Source organism: Sinocyclocheilus grahami, unplaced genomic scaffold (genome assembly GCF_001515645.1).
Source record: "Sinocyclocheilus grahami isolate Dianchi unplaced genomic scaffold, SAMN03320097.WGS_v1.1 scaffold173.1, whole genome shotgun sequence".
In the NCBI taxonomy this organism is placed as follows: Eukaryota; Metazoa; Chordata; class Actinopteri; order Cypriniformes; family Cyprinidae; genus Sinocyclocheilus; species Sinocyclocheilus grahami.
In genome coordinates, this window is record NW_015505352.1 from 1,304,334 (window position 1) to 1,325,634 (window position 21,301).

Genomic DNA, 21,301 nt, shown 5'->3' on the forward strand with positions numbered 1-21,301 from the left:
TCTTTGACAATGTCTAGATTTCTAATAGATTCAGCTATTATATTAGTCACGGCCCACAGTTCTTATAAAGGACGTTATATATTCCATCATTATAGGACATCATTCAGTTTTTAAAGTGATAGTCCACCCAGAAATGAATCACCTCATGTTGTTCCAAACCTGTATGACTTTCTTTATTCCATGAGACACAATAGAATACATTGGGCATAATGTTAGGGACTGACAGCCTCAGTCACTGCTCGGTTTCATTGTACCTTTACAAAAAAAAAAAGTGAATGAATGACCGAGTCTGTCATTTTGCCGCCTTTTGTGTTCTATGGAAGAATGAAAGTCATACAGGTTTGAAACAACATGAGGCTGACGTGATTTTTGGGTGCATTGTTGCTTCAAAAACTTGAAGCAACATGACTACATCTTCACAGTCATGGGAGAGCACCTCTATGCAGTTTTAGGCTTTCTGAGTGAATGAATGAGTTCATATGCACTTTCTTAAAGGGGTGGTTCACTGTTTTTTTATAGGCTTGATTGTGTTTAAGGGGTGCAGTCTAACATGTGTTAATGCTTCGTTTAAAAAAAAAAAAAAACCGCATTATTTTTCACATAATTTACCTTTATTCCACACCGCTCTGTCCCTTCTCTGAGAAAAGGGCTGATCTTTTCCTGTTTTTATGAAGCTCCGCCCTCAGAAATAGGCGATGGGCTTTGATAGCTAGCCCAATGTGTTGTGATTGGCTAAACCGCCTCTAGTCCCGCCCCTCACCTCAGCGGCATGTGCTCAGGTTGTATTGTCGCTTATCAGTTTGAGCCCGATTGAGAAGCAGACGATGTTATTGAAGAGGATCATGCAGAACCTGTGCAAGCACGGCTTTTAATGGTGGGCCTATGTTCCTAGTTTTCTCTTCCTCTTCTCTAAAGCAGCACAGCATGGCCTCGCCCCCTTTGCTGTGGAGTTTATCTGGGTTTGTGATGTCACGAACCCGGGAAGTAACTCTTTGTAGTCTCTACCAGACGTTTTTGTAGGCATTAAACCGCCAGAATTTTAAAAGATGATATTTCCATTTGCATTGAACTTTCAGCTTGGTAACTTTGCAGATATTGTTTATGCTCAAACTACAGCAACTTTACACACTAACTAACGTTAAAAAAGTGAAATCGCAATCAACCACTCCTTTAAAGGGATAGCTCATCCAAAAACGAAAATTCTGTCATCATCATTACTCACCTTCGCTGTTTGGGTTTACCCAGATAATACAGGACAAAACAATACAAATAATTAAATTTCTTACCTAACACCCCCCTCCCCCATTTTTGTTTGCATAATTAAAAATGATATTAAGCATAAAGAAATTGCCTATGGGGTGTCATTATTTTTATGACATTTAAAGCACATATTTCCTCTAAATTCTTTTTTCTTAAAAAAAAAAAAAAAAACAGATGCTGAACAGCCTGTTTGGCGTCGCAAGACAGAAGAGGACCGAGATGACCAAAACCTCCGACATTCATACATAGTTGTTGTGTGTTTTTTTTCACACAGACACCTCTGCTTTTAGGATGTTGCATGTCACCGACCGTTCTGTGATCCAGTCGCGAGAAGCCTGATGAGCGCGTGAGGAGCGCGTGAGGAGCGCAGCACCAACAGCTGCAGCAGCGGAGCTCGGCGCCTCCCGGTGAGTGCGCGCGTCTGGCTTCACAGCCAAAATTTGCATAGTATTCCCCTGCGCCGCGCCGCATTTCACGAGGGTTTGTGTTTTCTATTGAAGGAATTTTTATTAACCTCATCGCTGCCATTCATTGGGCTCGCGATAGGTCACTCGCATTCACACACACACACACTCCATAGGTACATAGATTACGCTCACCTATATTCCGACATATATTACTAGCTGTAGATTGTCATGATTAAATATCACAGACACATACATTATTTTGTTGAATACAAGCGAGACTTTTTAATATAATAATTTATAAATAAGCTACACAAGCATATTCGTTCGTGTAGGTGTATGAAAGAAAATTTCCCGTTTGACACGCATATATTGTGAAACGGGAATGTGTCGCTGTTATACAGGACGAACATAAATGTAGTGCCCATTGACTATGGAATACTGATGAGGGATCATAAGTGGCTGTTGACTGACGGCATGTATGAGCGTCTGATGCGCTGGGTGATTATTATGGGGAGAAGACAGCAGCCTCGCGCTCGCCAGTGACTGCACTTTTGATTAGTCTGGCTAATTATTCTCTGTCTGTCAATTTTTTAAATTTCAAAGTACTTTATTGGCATGGTTGTTTAGCATACAATGCCAACGCATCAATACACAAAAGAAAAAATTGACAGAATATATATATATGAATTGTAATAAAGTGCCAGTCATTTTAATAAAGCCTAGATTTTAATATACAGTATAGACTAAACAAATAATCATTTTATTAATTATGCAGCCATATCATGACATGCCAATTAAGTATGTTTTTAGACTAATGTCCTCTGCTGTTTGATAGTGGGCAATGATGAGCAATGCAGAGGCGCGTTGGCGCAAGTCTTTCGGCTCTCGCTGTGAGCGCGACGGTGGCGCGAAGATGTTTATGTTGTGACAGGCGCGATTATTAACGTAACAAAACACGCGCATTGCTCTGTCCCAAACACGCACATGGTGACATTACGGAAACGCGGATATTCCTAAAGACAAGGGAATGCATTACTACATATAGTTTCCTTAGCTATATGGTGCGTCATCGTGGAGACTGACGGGTAATGAGGTAAACTCACGCGTGAGGACGTGAAGTTCTCAATGAAATTATATGAAAGTGTATGTTTATATATAGAGCAGTGACATAGGCTATGTTAGTTAGCAAATGTGTTAATATTGTGTCTAAAGGGAAACACTAGGTTGAATAGGGAGTGGGGGACTGTTTGTGTATGTGTTACTGTGTCCACCTGTCAGAGAGTGTTGGCTAGTCTTATAGATCTGGTCTCCATGGCAACCTTTATTCTGTAAAGGAAGCTTGGTTTCCCACAACAGCTGGAAACCTCTGATTGGCAGAGCTGAGAGACATAGCATTGGCTCAAGCTGACCTTGGCCACAGCTAGTATATTCTACACTGCACATACTTAGCACGAAAACACAGCTTCGTTCTCTTCCATCTACTTTTTCATTCCCTGCTGGCTGGCTGGAGCTGAGATTTTCACCTCTGACCTCGGTTCCTCAGTCTAGGGAGGAAGGGGGAGGCATTCGGTTGCAGGCTGCTAAGTTTATCCGCATCGTGTGTGTGTGTGTGTGTGTGTGTGTGTGTGTGTGTGAGACAAAAAGACACAGAGAACTTGTGAGCGAGTGAGTTGATGGAGTTGGTGCGAGAGAAGGTGAGAGTGAGTATCTAGGGGTTCTGTATACCTGGCTGGTTTCTGTCTCAGTAACAAGCCAACTCTAATAAGAGACAGAACCAGCTCAATTATTAAAGAGTGAGAAAGAAAGGGAGGGGAGAAAAAACAAGGGAGAGAAGAGAAGCAGCGGTAGACTGAGAAACACATATACATCACATAAACAACAGCCTATGCATGCTGTGAGATACACAGACAGCACATTGCATACACGACTAAAGCTCATACCGGTTGCATCTTTACATTTTCCAGTTTTAAAACTCATCCTTTAGGAGCTTTCATGGAAGCCTACGGTTTTGAATGAATTATATATAATTTACTGAATTGTTATTGTGAGAAAAATAAAGCAACTCGTGCATTTTTACATTCATGATATTGTTGCCATAGACTGAGAGAGAGTATGATACAGTATGTTGCACATATATGAATTTGTATGCATTCTTTCCTGACATATGTCGTTTTCTCTCTTGCTTTCTCTATTCTTCCTTTCTCTCTCTCTCTGGCTCTTCCTTTCTCTCTTTCAGGTAACAAACTGCCTGGCTAAAGATTGCCATGGAAACATGCAGTTTGAGAGTGAGATGAGAAATGATTGAGAGAATCAATGTCTAAGGTAAGTGTGGGTTTTCATTCCATACATCATTCAGGTCACATAGGACAGCCTGTTCAAGTATGCTTATTGTTTTCAACTATGTAGCTGAAGCACTACATGAATGAAGGCTCTGATTTAACATGGTTTTTTGTATATGTTCATGTGCTTTCATTAAGAAAAGTGAACGAGGCATGTTTGAGACCTGAGCTTTTTCTTCAGGGTTTAAAAACAAAAATTTTATACTTTGTGTTCCTTTTGGCACGATTTTAAGACATAATAGACTTCACATTTCAAATTTTGCCAATCACAATCAATTTTTACAGTAGTTTGTGAATTTTTACTCTATTCAGCTACATTTTAGTGAAACTGTATATATTTCGTAAAAAGTATAATAGTGATGAATTTTTTAACAATACTTCAGTGCTATCGGAAATATGGTGATAAGTCTTGCATCACAGAAGCAAAATCTTTCAGTTGTCTTTCAATCTAAGATTTTAGGAGAACAGAGCATACTCCAGCTGGAGTATAAAATATATTTTTCCAAATTTAAATGATTTAAAATGATTATTCTTAAAGATTACCCACTTGTATATGAGCATATGTAAACGGGGTCTGTTTTGTAAATATGCCTGCAGTATAGTGCAGTATATAAATTTATAGACCGCTATTTGCAGGTTGTGAAAGTATATCAGTATAGTTACGATACATTTTTGTGAATTTGATCATTTTTGGTAGCTGTGTTTTTAATGACACTTTGAATAAACAAAAATTCTCTCTTTTTTTATATTTCATAATATCATCAAGTTTGATAAAAACTTGCTTGTTTTTTGTTTTTGTATGATTTATTTATAAAATTTTCAAAACAACAAAAAACACAAAAAAGGAAAAAATTGATAAATAAAATCAGATAAGAAAATAAATAAATAATAATAATAATACAAAAATATCACATACATACCTTCACCCAACCCACAGGTTGAGAATTTGTTAACAGGCAAGTCATTCATGACAAACTCCATGTCACTAATGGGTTAAAATGTATCGTCATTGTTCTATAGTTATAAAACATGTTGCAGGTGTCACATTGTTACCATTAATGCATTATAATTTATGATAGATTCAATTATTATAAATATAATAAATTCACCTCAGTGGTACAAACAAAAACAGCCACAAAGTTATAAATGTGCAGTAGGCTAAATCTTGAGGAGGACAGAATATTCTTGAGAATCAAATTAATCAGTTCAGGCTTCAACATCATGCATAAAACTGTCCTCAACCTGCTCAGGGGTCCACAGATCATCAATCCCACCTACTCAGTTCCCCATTTACAGTACTCTGCAGCACTGTATCATTCTTGTGATTTTAAGGCATGGTGCTCTTTTAATGAAATCATAATTAAAACTGGTCCCAATGCTAAATTTACATCAGTGACCTGAGCTTTCCCACACACGACTGTGGGTGTTGTTGTGTCAAGCAGCAAGCTTCGAACACCTGTTTGTCCCCCAGGATACTCTTGTAACGCTAGAGACTCAATTTGCTGACCCTAATTGAATTATGCATACAGAAGATAGATAGACAGACAGACAGACAGACAGACAGACAGACATATAGATAGATAGATAGATAGATAGATAGATAGATAGATAGATGGCTGAGAATAAAATAAACTAATTTACAAAAGAAGTATTAATATTAATACAATGTATGAAACTGTGTGATTGAAAAATCATTAAAACAGAATATAAATGCAGTCCCGAGTGATTGATCAAATGTCTATCTCTCTATCCATCCTGTCTCTTTCTGTCTAATCTTTCTTTCTTTTTCCTATCTCTCCATCTCCTGTCTTTTCCTCACCTTCAGACTGTTTCAGACTCTCTCACCCTCCCCCTGTTTCTGCTGTTCTATCTCTATCTCTCTCTTGCTCTCTCTCTCTCTCTCTCTCTCTCTCTGTCTGCTGGAAGTTAATGAGCCCAGCTCCCCCTGGGGAACACACACTTCCTCTGCTAGAGACAGAGGAGAGTGAGCGAGTGAGATTACACCGTGCAGAGAGAGAGTGAGCGAGAGAAAGACATAGCAGAAAGTGAGAGATGGTGGGGAAGAGGAGGGGTACTATGGGGAGATAAGGGAGGAAGGAGAAAGAGCGAGCAAGAGAGAGGGAGAAAGAGATAAAGAAACAGAAGAAAGTGAGAGAGTGGGGGAAGAGCAGAGGTACTGAAGGCTGATAAGGGAGGAGAGAGAGAGAGAGAGAGAGAGAGAGAGAGAGAGAGTAGGAGGGAGTAGAATTTTCTGGATATGATGATAGAGGGAGTGTACAGCAGAAAGATGGATGAGTGCACTACACACTCCCATCCTGAATGAGAAGGAGAGATTTAGACCATGGAAACAGGGATAGCGAGCGAGCGAGAGAATGGGCTGTGCAGGCTAAAAAGAAACAGATGCTTTTGAATAAAGCCCCTGTGAGAGAGAGACTGTGAGTGAGAGAACACATGAAAAAGTCAAGGGAATATCTGCATATGTGCATACTAGTGTGCGAGAGAGCTCGTATGTGTATTTTTTGAAGCAGGTCTTAACATGCTGTCAGTGTCTAGAGTTGGAATGTGCACAAGGCGGCCATTGTTGTTTAAACAGCCAGCCAGCAGCCCTTCTCCTTGGCAACGGGTTCTGCAGCAGCGTCTCCCACAGCAACAGTGGAACAGGGGTGCTGGGGGGGGGGAGTCAGGAAGTCAGGGCCGCAGTGGAGAGGACCCTCTACAAAACACTGGCCTCAAGGTCTAAACTCAATATGTGTGAGTGTGTGTGCCGTGCACCCATATGTCTGTATGTGTAGGGTGTGTGTGTGTTCGTAAGAGCCGGCGGGCAAGAGAGCGGCTGTGCATTAGACACAATCCAGAGAGGGATAGGAGGAGGTGGGTTAGAGAGGTACGCCAAAGCGGCCAGGTTTGTGTGCAGAGAGACACACACTGGCTGAAATGACGAGCTGATTGGTTGATGAGCTGTTTACTGAATATCAGGCGGAAAGGGGAGATTAGGGCATGGATAAACACAACGTGAGAAACAGATAAATATGAGTTGGATTATGAGAGGTGTGGATGGAGTGAGTGGACAGAGACAGGTATCTGAGAAGAGGTCAAGGTTTTGCTGCTTGGCCCCTGCTGGTAGATGTTATACACCAGCTGGTTATAAAGGAATATTTCTCTACTGGCTGCTATACAGAATTAGCCATGTATGCTGACAAAATACATTTTGTCAAACAACATGTAAATCATTAATATTTGATTAGATAACATTAGATGTTTTACTAGTGCCCAATTCTTTCTGAAGGGCTCTAAAAAGCATATTTTTCACAAGAATAATTGTGAATAGGTGAGCAATTGGCATTGAGATGAGATGTTAAAAGCAGTACTCTCGGTAATATGGACCTACTTGATTTTATAAAGATGTTTTCTTACATTTAAATAAATGTTTTAAAACATTAAAAAAAAACTGAATGAATTAGATTGGTCTCAGGACATGTTTTTTTTATTAGTTTAAACAGCAGGAAATTCATACATTATTTTGAATATTAAAAAAGTAGTTATTTTTAAATTGGATGCAAATCCAAACTTGGACAGGGAAAGCGATTTCTGCGTCAAACACTGCGGTAAATCAAAATAGCTCCTAAGGCAAGTTCATATCAAAACCAGAGCAAGTTTCTTTATAGTGACCAAACATAAATATGCACAGTTCAAGTGCACACATTCCATCGCTTCTTCTTCAAATTAAAAATATTTATTAATAATACTGGCGCTGTTTATGTATATGTATATATAATATATGACATTTATTAACTGATTTGCACTTTATGACACATCTGTCAGACTTTAATCAATCAAAATAATTTACATTCATATTAGCGCTGGGCAATGATTAATCGCGATTAATCACATCCAAAATAAATGTTTTTGTTTACATAATATATGTGTACCGTGTATATTTATTATGTATATATAAAGACACAAACATACAGCATATATTTTGAAAATATTTACATGTATATATTTATATTCATGTAAATTATATAATATATAAATATATTTAAAGTGTCCCTATTATGCCATTTTTAAGGTTGCTAATATTGTTTTATGAGTCTCCTAAAACTCCGTTAGTTTTCTCAAAAAATAGATTTAATTTGACCTCAATGACTGAATGAAATGATTCGTAAACGACTCTCTCTAAACCCCTCCTTTCCGTGAGCCCTCACTGCTGTGATTGTTCAGATGGCGCAGTCCTTTGTGATTGGTCCAGAGCCGTAGAGAGATTGACTTTGGATTGGTCTACCGCGTGCAGTGCGTGACGGAAACAAAACGCCCATTGCCATGACCGAATGACAGCCCTAGAGACTTGTCAATACATAGAAAAGATGGTATCGATTGTACCTTACCAATTCGAGTCGGAGTCTGATGTTGAAACGGTTGAACTGGCTGGTCAACAAGAGACTGATTCGCAAGCACGACTGGAGCAGGACGTTTCTCAGTGGTAAGTGTCAAGTGTTAACAAGTTTGTGGTAATTATAAAATGTGATAAAACAAAGTTACTCTCACAGCGTAGGATACAGCGTTTTCTCGACATGATGTTAACTACACGGAAATGTTACTGTTTGTGGGCGCCTGGGCTGGCAAGTTGGCGACGTAGAATGTGGGCGGACATTATACAAATGTGTTACTTTATGACGTAGAGCCGTAATAGAATAAGATTTGAATTCCTGATGACTCGTTTAGGCGATTGCGAGCCGACTCTTTTTTTTGATAGACAATAACTTTATTTATCGTGCACTGTCGGCTTCACAACTTTGCAGATAGTTTATGTTCATATACAGCTACATGACACACTGCATGAAAGGTAATATTCGAAAAGGCATAATAGGGGCACTTTAATATATAAACATAACATATTTTTCTTAAATATATACATGCATGTGTGTGTAATGTATTTATATATACATAATAATTATACACAGTACACACACATATATTATATACCTTTGTAAAAAGGTGCAAATGATACTTAATGTATCAATTAATAAGGCTAAGTTTGATACTTGCACGTCTGTCTGAAAGAGAGTCCTGATGCAATCTGAAGGCTCAAGTTGATCTTTGCTGAAGTTGGTTGATGAAAAAGAACCAGTTTGAGTCAGAGGATCTTGAAGTGGAAAGACTAGCCCGAAGCCTGGCACAAGATTAGGTTGGGTTCTTGAGGACTCTTAGCTCTGCAACTTGCCCTGGAGTTTCTGCATCTGAAAACTTCTCAGTTTAATTCTGATCTTGTGATCTTTTAAACTGTGAGGATGTCCCACCCTTCAGGAGGCAAGTGAGCCAATGAGAAAGTGTAACTTCTGAGGGAAAGTTTACGGTAACACTTTATTTCGATAGTCCACTTTAGACATTCTATTAACAGTAAGTAACTTTGCAACTACATGTCAACTAGCAGTTAGTAGAGTATTAGTAGACTGTCTGCTTAATATCTTCTAACACTTTCTTTGTCAACTTATTCTACTAACCCTAAACCTACCCTGTCTACTCTGAGAGTTAGTAGACATGCAGTTGCAAATGAATGAGAATTAGTTTACATGTAGTTGACATGTAGTTACAAAGACACTTATAGTTAGTAGAATGTCTAAAGTGGACTATCGAAATAAAGTGTAACCAAGTTTACGACCCTTTGTCCTCAGGCATATGTTTTGCATATGGACTTTGATTGGATGTTGATGAAGAAACTATTAAAGATTCTGGTAACACTAATATCTTCCATAGGTTTCAGCATATAATATAAATGAACATTTAGACCATTAAAAATGCAGCCGAAAGATACCAAACATGGCATACCTGTGATCTCTGTTAACAATAGTATGCAATTCTAAAATGTTCATTTAAAAGAGTTTGTATCAATATATAAGCAAAACACTATAAGAGGAAAAATTATGAGATGGGGAAAATTGGGTACATGTCCCTACATTTCTCAAGTGGTTATAGCTAGAAGGAGATAGATATAATTAGGATGGACTGTATAGTACAAGTTTACATTTGTCTGAATTTACAGTGAAAACTCTACATTTCTTTGAGTTGTAAAACAATCTTATCTTGATTTGTGTCTTTGTTACCATGGTAACCAGAGGCCTGGTTCTCTCTACCACATGTTTTGCTTGTTGGGGAGGGGTATTGTCCACTATTTATATATATATATATATATATATATATATATGTGTGTGTGCTGTCAATCGATTAAGAAAGTAAACTAATTAAACCCACATTTTTTTCTGAAATTAATTGTGATTAATTATCGCAAGTAATCCCACCTAACATTAACGTTTTTAAATATACTTTTATGTTGCAATAATTTCATATTTCAATCTTCAAATGAATGTACAAACAACATGAATACAGTATATTTTAAATATTTGTTTTATGGCATCTTTTTTTAATGACTGAATGTGAGTATCAATGATACCAATACTGATGTCTCTATAAAATTGTTTTCCCCCTAATATTTACCATTGACTATAGCCATTCAACAGTGCAGTATAATTGAGAGCTATCAATTTGACCATTTATTAGACTTTAAAAAATAACTTCTAATTTAAGTTCAATCTTCACATAAACCCATTATAATAATTGCCATATTTTATACCTGTGATCTCTGTTAACAATAGTATGCAATTCTAAAATGTTCATTTAAAAGAGTTTGTATCAATATATAAGCAAAACACTATAAGAGGAAAAATTATGAGATGGGGAAAATTGGGTACATGTCCCTACATTTCTCAAGTGGTTATAGCTAGAAGGAGATAGATATAATTAGGATGGACTGTATAGTACAAGTTTACATTTGTCTGAATTTACAGTGAAAACTCTACATTTCTTTGAGTTGTAAAACAATCTTATCTTGATTTGTGTCTTTGTTACCATGGTAACCAGAGGCCTGGTTCTCTCTACCACATGTTTTGCTTGTTGGGGAGGGGTATTGTCCACTATTTGTTAAATATAACATATACTCATGTGTTTGATCCACCTCATTCATTACAATTATGTAAACAAAAACTTTTATTTTGAATGTGATTAATCGTGATTAACCCTTCAGCAGAAATATACAGAAATTGAATAAAGTTATCAAACACTAAATTCTAAATTAAATATAGATGAATCCTAAAAGCTATAAAAGTTATTTAATTTTCTTCCTTTATTTTTTCTTTAATTGACAGACATCACAGCAGCAGGGTTATTAGGTTATTTGGCTGCTATTTATTTAAGAGCTGCCACTGCTGAACGTAACATGGATCTGAGACGCATTGTATTTTCTCATGATAGTCTCTAATGAAAGAGGTTTGAGAGTTTTTTTGTCATTGGATCATAATAAAAAAATACAGAGCATCCTCATCTTTTTGTCTTTGTCTCTACTCACATTGTAATGTTCATTCATCTCTATCCACCTTATTTTTCAACACTGAAGTAAACCATTTCCTGTAAATGTGCAAGACTTCCAATTCATTAGCTGCTACACTCAAAAAATCTGTAAAAAATAGGGCACAGTGTACTGCATTAATACAAATTTTGTGTTTAGATTTTTTTACGTTTTACATGTATTTTGAATTTTGCACTGCATTGCGTTGTGTTTCATAGTTTTGCTTTAAACGGAAATGTCTGTAAAATGAATAAATAATGACTTGGCAGAAAATTACCAGTACATTCCTTTTTTTATGGTGTTGGTAAATAACTAGAATAATAAAGTTCAGTAAACACTAAAACTATTTGTGCTACAAACCAGTCTGCTTATGGTCATGATAATAAAACAATAATAAAATAATATGACAAAAAATACTAATTTGCAATATCCAGCAGTTTAATGGACTGGTTTTGTATAGCTAAAATAACTGAATGTGGCTGACACTGGAAGTGTCAAGTTAAGTTAAAATGCCCATTCCTGCTGTTTCGTTAAAAATAAGGAGGATATTGAGTGTTTTGTAGTGTTGTTTCTATTCTCCTACCTTTTACACAGCTTTCCATTCCTGTTTTCTTCAGCATTTCATTCAGACGTGAAGTGTGAGTGACTAGTGCTAAAATTAAGGTACGCCATGTGCGGTTTCATCTGCACATGGTGTACATAGAACAGGAATGCCCTTGTATAATTTCTGGTACCTGATTTAGCTGTTTAGTACTCAACTAGACTAAATGACCACAGTGCACATCCCTAGTATGTGTACCAAATGCTCTGTCTCACTCATTCCTTCTGCCTCTCACTTATAGCTGCTCTTGGATGGCTTTTCCCAGCTGGTGCTGTGGTCATATGACCAAGCAGAGGGGCGGGAGGTCAGGATAGTGTAGTCTCTGCTCCTCTTAAAATAACCTATAGACAAGCGCAAGAAAATAAGGAAAGCAAAAAGTAACAAGAAAAGACAATGAGTAGAAGTAAGATAGGTGCGTGTATGTGGCTTGTGTGTTTTTGGTTGGGCTGAGTGTTGAATGCAGTCTCTGATGATGAAGATTATAAGGAATTTCCTGCAGCTGGGGACAAGAGAGAGCGTTCAAGTAATAGAAAGTGAAAGAGAAAGCGGGCGTGAGTGAGAAAGGTAGAGAGGGGTGGGGAGGAGGGAATGAGGGGTTACAGAGAGGGAAGATGAAGAGATGCGAGAGATATTAAGAATGCAGATGAGAAGGAAGAAGAAGAGAGTAGAGGAATGATGGAGTCATTGAAAGCAAATGAGGGAAACCAGAAGAAAGACAGTGAGCTGCCTGTAGGAAGCATTTAAAGGCATGAACACAACTTAATTATGCTCCTCCTGTTATACCTCTCTTCGGCCGAATTCTAAGGCAGCATCACACGTATGCCCATTTGAGAAGAAAATCCCAGAATGCACTGTGATGAGTTTTGTAAAAAATTATGTCAAAAACTCATAGAAATGTTGTTCAAAAATCTACATAAAATTCATTGGATACTAATAAAGATTTTTCAAAATAAATTAATACTTCTATTTAGCAATGATGCATTAAAATGATTAAAAGTGACAGTAATCTACATTTGTAGTACTACAAATGATTTCTGTTTCAAATAAGTGCTGTTCTTTTAAACTTTCTATTCATCAAAAATCCTGAAAATAATGTGGTATGGTTTCCAAAACTATTTCTGTTTTCAACATTGATAATAGAAAGAAATGTTTCTTAAGCACCAAAATCAGCAGAATGGTTTCTAAATGATCACGTGACACTGAATACTGGAGTAATGATGTTGAAAATTCAGCTATGCCATCACAGGAATAAATTACATTCTCAAATATATTAAAATAAAAATTAGTTATATTAATTTGTAATATTTCACAATATAACTGTTTTTACTTTACTTTTTATTTACTTAAATTAAGCCTTGGTGAGCATAAGAGACTTTTTTCAAAAACATTATATCTTACTAACCACAAACTTTTGAATGCCATTGTATATTTATGGGTAGTAGAGTATTGTGTTTTTTTTATACACTTTTATTGAACTGAGAGTCGCTTTTATGCACTTAACATGCAGAACACTATTTATGACACATGTTCCTGCCTAGTTGGGCTTTCCAAATCAATTACTTCTGACATGGGTTTTTAAATGATAAAATGTAAGAAAGACTACAAGATTACAAAATATATTGTTTGGCAAAGTTTGCATTAACTTAAGACAATAACACATTTATTTTACACACACTTTATGTGTCATTCACACACCTATACATACTTTCTCTTCTTTCTCTTATAATATCATTATTATTGTTTTGCTCCTGTATACCTGTATTTTAGGAACACATGGTGATCATCATGTTTTGAGGTTTGTGGTACTAAAAAGTTAGTAAACCCCTGACTTATGAGGTTCCAGTTAGGATGCTGACTATGTAGGCACTAAGGCAGCTGACTAGGTTTTGGAACAGAGCTATTGTGTATGTGTGTGTGTGTGTGATGACAGCTGTGTTTCTGCAGAGTGTCACTGGAGTGTCTCTGTGGATCTTATGACCCACTTCTACCTCTCCCTTACTCTAACTCTCTCTCTCTCTCTCTCTCTCTCTCTTTCATTCCCCTTCTCCATTCTGCCCCCACCCCTCTCTTTCTTTCTCTCTCTCCCCACTCTAAGCTTTCTCCTACATTCTCTCTCACCCTGTCTTGCTCTAACTTTCTCTGTTTCTCTCTCTCTCTTTCTCTGTCACTCGCCCTCACACACTGTCGGGGCTGCTGCCTGTATCTTAGCAACAACTGCACTCTCATTTGAACTGAGTGAGTGCTTTTCCCTAACACCCACTGACACACAGACACACACTTGTGTAAACACACACACACACACACACACACACACACAAGCACTCCTTTGCACTTCTGTAAACATATACACATCCCAGCACAAACACTTGTGCAAAAATACTTGCACATCACACTCAAAAAAAACAAAAACAAGTTGGATGTGAGATACAGACCAGACAATGCATGGGTGTGTTTGAGCATGTGTCCTTGTTTCAAAGAGTTTTTGGAGTACTTCCAATCACTGCATCATTCAGGTTTTGTTGTACCTATATGTAGGGGTGGGCGATATGACCAAAATCTTGCACGATATGATTAATTTTATATCTCGATAACGATATATATCATGATATAGTTATTTTCTTTTAAAAAGGTTTTTATGATATTAAAATCTTTAATACCATAGAATTTTCATAATCCTTGTCACCAATGTCAACATCAAACTAATACAAGCCTAAAAAGAGACAAAAAAAACCTCAAGCTCACTGAAGATAAATAAACAGTCAGTGATGAAATAAGGATAAGAAACTAATTGCAATCAATAGGACAAAAAACTACTATGAATAAGAAACGCTACATACATTGTGTAAATTAATTAGTCTTCACTGTGTTAATTATATCTATCTATCTATCGATAGATAGATAGATAGATATAATTAACATGTGAATTAGATTCTATACATATATATAAATATATCATTATTATTATTAGTTTTCTTATTAAAGTTGCAAAAGTGATTTAGGCAAGAGCAGTGAGATATTTTCTCTCCCTGTTTGATTAATATGAATGGCAGACAGGACGAATATTGGACAGCTTCCCCTTTAAGACCGAAGTCCAGATCCAATATACTGTTACATATGCGTTTTCTTTTTCAGCTGTTTACTCTCTCTTAAGACCTAAATCACTGTGTTCATGAGGATACTTGCAAAGACGGGGATTCTGACGCATAAGTGTGTTTATGTAATCGTTCAAAGCCAATAAAGCGGCAAAAAAAATGCGCGCTCCTCTCACACAGAAGCAGAGACGGCGCATGCATATAACTCTGTTGTTTGTGTTTCAATGGCTTAAAATCGGTTGTTTTAAAACTGCAGTGCTTAAAAACGTGTGTCCATGCTACAGCTGTAGTCCCTCGTTTAGGAACGAGCTCCTCCTTTTGTCCTGGCTGGTCGTTCTTCACCTGGGTCTGTCTCCGATTCACGCCCCGTGGTGGCGTGTAAAGATCGCAGTCATCCAAATGATGAAAAAGTATTACCGTAAACAGTGTATTTTGCAACACCACAGAATAAACGATAGAGCATAAAATGAAATGATAGACTTTTTATTTCGTCCATCCGATATATATCGTCATATCGCACAGCCCTACCTATAGGCCATAATTAATTTCATGTAGTTCAGAGGAGAACAAGATCACTTGCACTATGTTTAGGATGTTTATTTATTTATTTATATAATTTTCTATTGTTTACATGTTGCTTATGAGTTATTTCCCCTAAGTCTGATGTAACTGACTTTCTGCACATCATTTAGGTGGGCATCAATGTAGACTTTCATGTCTGTCATTGGACAGTGAATCTAAGGCATATGTGTGATTGGCTAAATGTTACCAGCTGTTTGGATACCCTGGGGAGGATTCCAGCAGTTAAAAGGATTGGAGCAACGGAGAAAGAGACAAAACGTGTGTGGAGAATTGAAAAAGCATAAAAGTGGAGGAAGGCAAAGAGAGGAAGCTGCAGTAAGAGAAGTCAAATACATTCTAATTCAAATACAAAAGAGCTTAAAACTACACAAAGGGGTTAAGGGATGGATTTTCTCAGAGGAGGCAAGGGAGGCACACCACACAACATTGGAAAATGAAAAGTATATAATTAATAGCTAGTACAAAAAAGCAAAAAAAAATCTGAGATCAAATTGTGTGTAAACCACTCATCTTTTTGAAGTTACAATGTCCAAAAGCGACATCAGCGGATAATGTTTCACAGTAAGGCACGGTCACTTTTGTTTCCCTTTAAGCTCGTTGTTAACAGAGGATTTGTTGATTATTAGGGTGAAAAGATTGTGATTATTATAAAATGTTACTTATAATAATAGTTAGGCAGTAGAAAAAAAACAAAAAAAAATTTAGGGATCATCAATATTAAAATCCTGGCCGATAATGTGTTTAATGATAAATTATAAAAAAAACAGTAATTTTAAAATGATTTTAGGCATCCCAACATGTATGAAACAGTATATAAAATGGATATTCATTTTGAGATGTGGTAAAAATGGCATCTAACAGTGTTATTAAAGGGGTCATATGATGTTTTTAAAAAGAACATTATTTTGTGTATTTGGTGTAATGAAATGTGTTTATGCGGTTTAAGGTTCAAAAAACGCATTATTTTCCACATACTGTACATTATTGTTTCTCCTCTATGCCCCGCCTTTCTGTAAACGCATTTTTACAAAGCTCATCGGTCTGAAAAGTGAGGTGTACTCTGCTTGGCCAGCTATCCAGTGCATTGTGATTGGCCGAATACCTCAAGTGTGTGACGGAAATGTTACGCCCCTTACCATACTGTAATGCCCTGTCCTGCCGGAGCGATGAGACAAAAACATTAAAACCCATTATAAACGAGGCATTTGTTGCATCCAGTGGGGACATAATTACGGATTATAATGACTTATACTGTCTTTTTACGCGTTGCATTGCATCGCGCCGCGTAAACATAAAACCATGTCTGCATTTATGATCGGAGAACTGACAAACTACAAACGCTACTCTACACTACTCAAAACTTGTGTTTGAAACGTCAGTGGCAAATTCTTTAAATATAAAAAACGTACTTGCAGTCTGTGAATCAGAACAGCCGGCATTGTAGTCTACTCTACCAGGATCAGGAAACAGTCCTCCATAAAATGCGCTGGACACATCTGATTATTTGGGTTGAACTGTTCTGGAACAGTGTTGTAAATACAACTTAACCACTGATTTCTAGTTGTGTCCTCTTTTGGAAGGCCAAAAGTAGTTTCGCTTTCACAATGAAACACAGCATCACACACGACGGGCTAGAGTGAGCAGAGGCCGGCTTGAGTGAGCGGCGGCGGGCGGGCTTGCGGCAACCACATGTGACGACCCCGGGCTGGACTCCGCTTCGTCCACGGTGAAAGCCAATCTGGCAATCCACAGCCCGAAGTTGATGTATTTCCTCAGCGACCAGCACGGATCAGCTCCAGGCATGACGAAGCGGATATCGTCCTCTTTTGGAAGGCCAAACAATGTAGTTTCGCTTTCACAACGAAACACACAGCACCTTCACGACATGGCGGCGGCGGCAACAACAATACTACAGCGAGAATAAAAGTTACGCCTTCTTTCTTTGCGTGAACATTTGGGCGGCGTTATGCAAATCTTCCCACATCATGACGTAGACGTGCGGGCGTGTTAGAACAAGCCATTTTAGGTAGGCGTGGTTGACTCTTAACTTTTATAAAGAATATCTCTTTGGATTTGAGACTTTAGTCTCTGCAACTTTACAGATCTTCTTTATGCACCAAGAGCTTGGAACACTCCAAAGAGAAAGGAAAAATTGAAATCGCATCATATGACCCCTTTAAATTCTAAGTGTTTTTAATATATACTTTAAGTGAGTGGAAGACAAAGGTAATTTAAAAATAGAGGAAATTAGCATGTGCAATTAAATATTCAATATTGTTTAATTGTAAAAACTAAATCTCTAATATCCGCCAATAAACAATATGGTACAGAGATGTTGTGTTATTATGTTAAAAATTTGTGAACTTGAAACTTTTAATAAGTAATAAAATGTGTATATTAAAAATACAATTACAAGCAAACTAGTAAATGGTCAATGTTCCATTTACCTTTAACCTGTAAACTGTGTAAACATCACTATTTCTCAAACCCAAGGAGTGTCTTTGCTTCCTCTTTTCAGTAATATACCACACGCCACTAGTTTGGAAAGAGTGAAAGCCACATTTAATTAGTACACAAAGCAGACCACTGCTAGCTTCACTCATGTCTACTCTCTCTCTTCACACACACTCATCACTGACTTAATCCAGCTCACTAGTCTGTCCTGGCAGGCAAATATGTGATGGTGCCAGAATTGTGAGAGAAGAGTAGGAGAAGCTCCAGACATTCAATCTCTCTCTCAAACGCTTAGGAGGAGGAATGTGTGTGAATATCTGAGAGACTCTGTGTGAGCGATTCGGTGTGTGCGTGACTGTAATTAAAGTGCTGTTCTGCAGTTCTGCTTGTTCCTGTCTTCTGTTAGACTGATGCTTAATTAATGAGTGGTATTAATTAGAGAAAGAGAAGGAGAGAGAGAGAAGGAGACCGAAAGCAAATTTAAAGTGTAAGCGAATTAGAGAGATGGAATTTAACGGTGACCTAAAAGCTGTATTGGTTCGTGTGCACCTACCTGTTGACCCTCAGACAACATCAATCTACATTTGATTCAAGATGCAGATATATTATACAGGGCTAAGATTTAAAGGAATACTCCACTATTTTTGAAAATAGGCTCAGCCGATCTCCGGGTCTGGCGGTAGCACTTTTATCTGTAGCTTAGCATAGATCATGGATCATAGATCCGATATGGCTAGGAACTATACTAGGAACTTATATTACGCAGCACCTGAAAATAGGCTTATTTTAGTTACCTAGCTGGGGACTATTTTCAGGCGCTGCGTAATATCATTGCACCTACTGCACCGGTCGGTCTTAGTACACAATGTAACTACAGAAGAGTCAAGTTTTAAATAGGAAAAATATAGAAACTCTTTGGTCATTTTTGAGCGAGATGCTAATGGTCTAATCAGATTCAATGATCTATGCCAAGCTACAGCTAAAAGTGCTACCGTCAGACCTGGAGATCGGCTAAATGGATTCGAAAACGGTAAAACTCAACTGTTTAACTATAGGGGAATTGGAAAATTAGCCTATTTTCAAAAATAGTGGAGTGTTCCTTTAAGACAAGAATACATGCATGTTAATGTGATTATCTGATTCTCCTTTCTGTTTCTTCGCTATTTGGACTAGACTTGACCCTTGTAGTTGGCATTACAAGTAAAAGGGATTGTTCACCCCAAAATAAAAATTATGTCATCATATATTCCCCTTCATGTCATTTCAGATCTGCAAGACTTTCACTCTTTTTCAAAACACAAGAATATATTTTGTGTTTGATTATTTTTTTGTCTGTACATTGAAAGTCAATGAATGAAAGACATGCAGGTTTGAGATAATATGAGGGCAAGTAAATGATGACAGAATCAGTTTTTTCTTTTATTTGATCATGTTTCCCGTTAACAGTTATGTCATGAAATGGCACCTTGCAAATGATTTGTCCATAAGTCCTGCCATGAGTTCTTGTGTGGTGTACAATGAGCATGGAAAATGGATTAGATACCAAGCCAATAGATGCCATGCATGACAATCGGCAAGTTGATCTTCAAAGACCTTGATGCTCTTGTTTTTAGTGTTCGAAATGGTGTCAAGGAGATTAAGGCCTACAGAGCAGTAGTCAACATCACAGGATGTGGCCATTAGAGGAAGATTTTACAACAGAATACTTCGAATGGTAGAAAAACTTCTTCAGCTGGCACATAGATTCGAGTTGACCTTCAAACACAAGCTTTCACCATCTATTGCCAACCCAATGAAAGGGTAATATGTTTGAAGACCCAGGTAGACACCACTGCTGAGAGAGGCATAAGTGCAGGATAGTAGCCAAAACACGCCTGAACATGCCTTAACAGCAATCCTTCTGATGACCAAATCAGACCATTTTGGTACAGTACATCATTGCTATGTTTACTGACAACAAAATTAAGCTTTCAAAGAGGAGGAGAGTCAAACACAAGAGAGTTTAATTTATGTTTTGGATTGTTTTGTTGCCCTTGGCACTGTACGTGTGCATGGTTTCAAGATGTCAGGCGAAGACTGAAAAATGTTGGAGAGCACTTTTGAAAGAAGTGTCAGGAACTTGGTATTGAGTGAAGGTCATGGGCCTTCCAGCACACAAAAAATAATGGTTCTGAAGCAACCAGCAATGTGTTCAGATCAAAATCTCCCTGAAAACCTGTGAGAAAAGAAAACCGTGAGCAGGCAGTGCTGAAATCTTGGAGAATTAAAGCACAAGAAGATCAGGCCAAACTGGCAATACAGTAATGTGGGAAGCTTATCCATGGCTCTGAACACTTGATTGCAGCAATTCCGTTTGTGCCACAGAATATTAAGTGTACGGAGAAAATGCTGTTTTGTTTTCTAGGTGGAAGAAATAATTATGTGCATCAAATGTAATGTTTCAGCAGCGCTTGTAGTGAAATAAAGGATTGTGGAGACAAAATACTTTCATTTTTTAATTTTGCAGAAATGTGTGAGTTATTATGTGCAAGGGTGCATGTTTTATGTATATTTGTCTCAGTATCAGTGTCTTCAAGAATGCAAGTGTGGCAGCTTGTTCGGCACCATGTACTGTAGCACATGTTTTTGGTTCGCTCGCTCACTCTCTCTTTCTGCACTTTCCTTATCGTTGCCAGTTAGTAATAAAAACCATATGGAGCAGACTGAGAGATGGATAGAACTGTATTGTGTGTGTGAGGGTCCAGCCCCTAGACTTACTTGCATCACTACAATGTTTATCACGAATGAAGTGCAATTCTTGTAGGAATAGTTCACCTAAAATGAAAATTTTGCCATCATATATTCACCCTGATCTCATTTCAATCCTGTTGATCCTATATTGTTCTAAAAGCAATATGAGAAGTTAGTCTGAATGTCAAGGCTGCTGTTTTCTTTAAGAAAGGTTTTATGCACACACAAAAATATTATATCGCTTCAGAATAGACTTGGTATATAGCACATATGTAGGCTGTATAGGATTTATTTATTTAATAATTTATTCATGCCGGTTATGCAGTATCCACTTTTATTCTGCCTAAGATCTCATTTTCGGTTTCACATAAGAATAAAAATAATAGAGGGTTGGAATGACATGGGAGTGAGTAAATTGTATAAATGTAAACTTTCCT

The 21,301-nt window shown here is 37.4% G+C and overlaps 1 protein-coding gene across 1 annotated transcript in view; it reads left to right on the forward strand.

Moving 5' to 3' along the window:
• Positions 1–1,620: 1,620 nt before the first annotated feature.
• LOC107593570 (AT-hook DNA-binding motif-containing protein 1-like) overlaps positions 1,621–21,301 on the forward strand; it is a 28,340-nt gene continuing 8,659 nt past the window's right edge. Inside the window, exons 1-2 of the mRNA XM_016283346.1 lie at positions 1,621–1,667; positions 3,904–3,989. The gene's annotated coding sequence lies outside the window, so the exon portion shown is untranslated. The remainder of the gene's footprint in view (positions 1,668–3,903; positions 3,990–21,301) is intronic.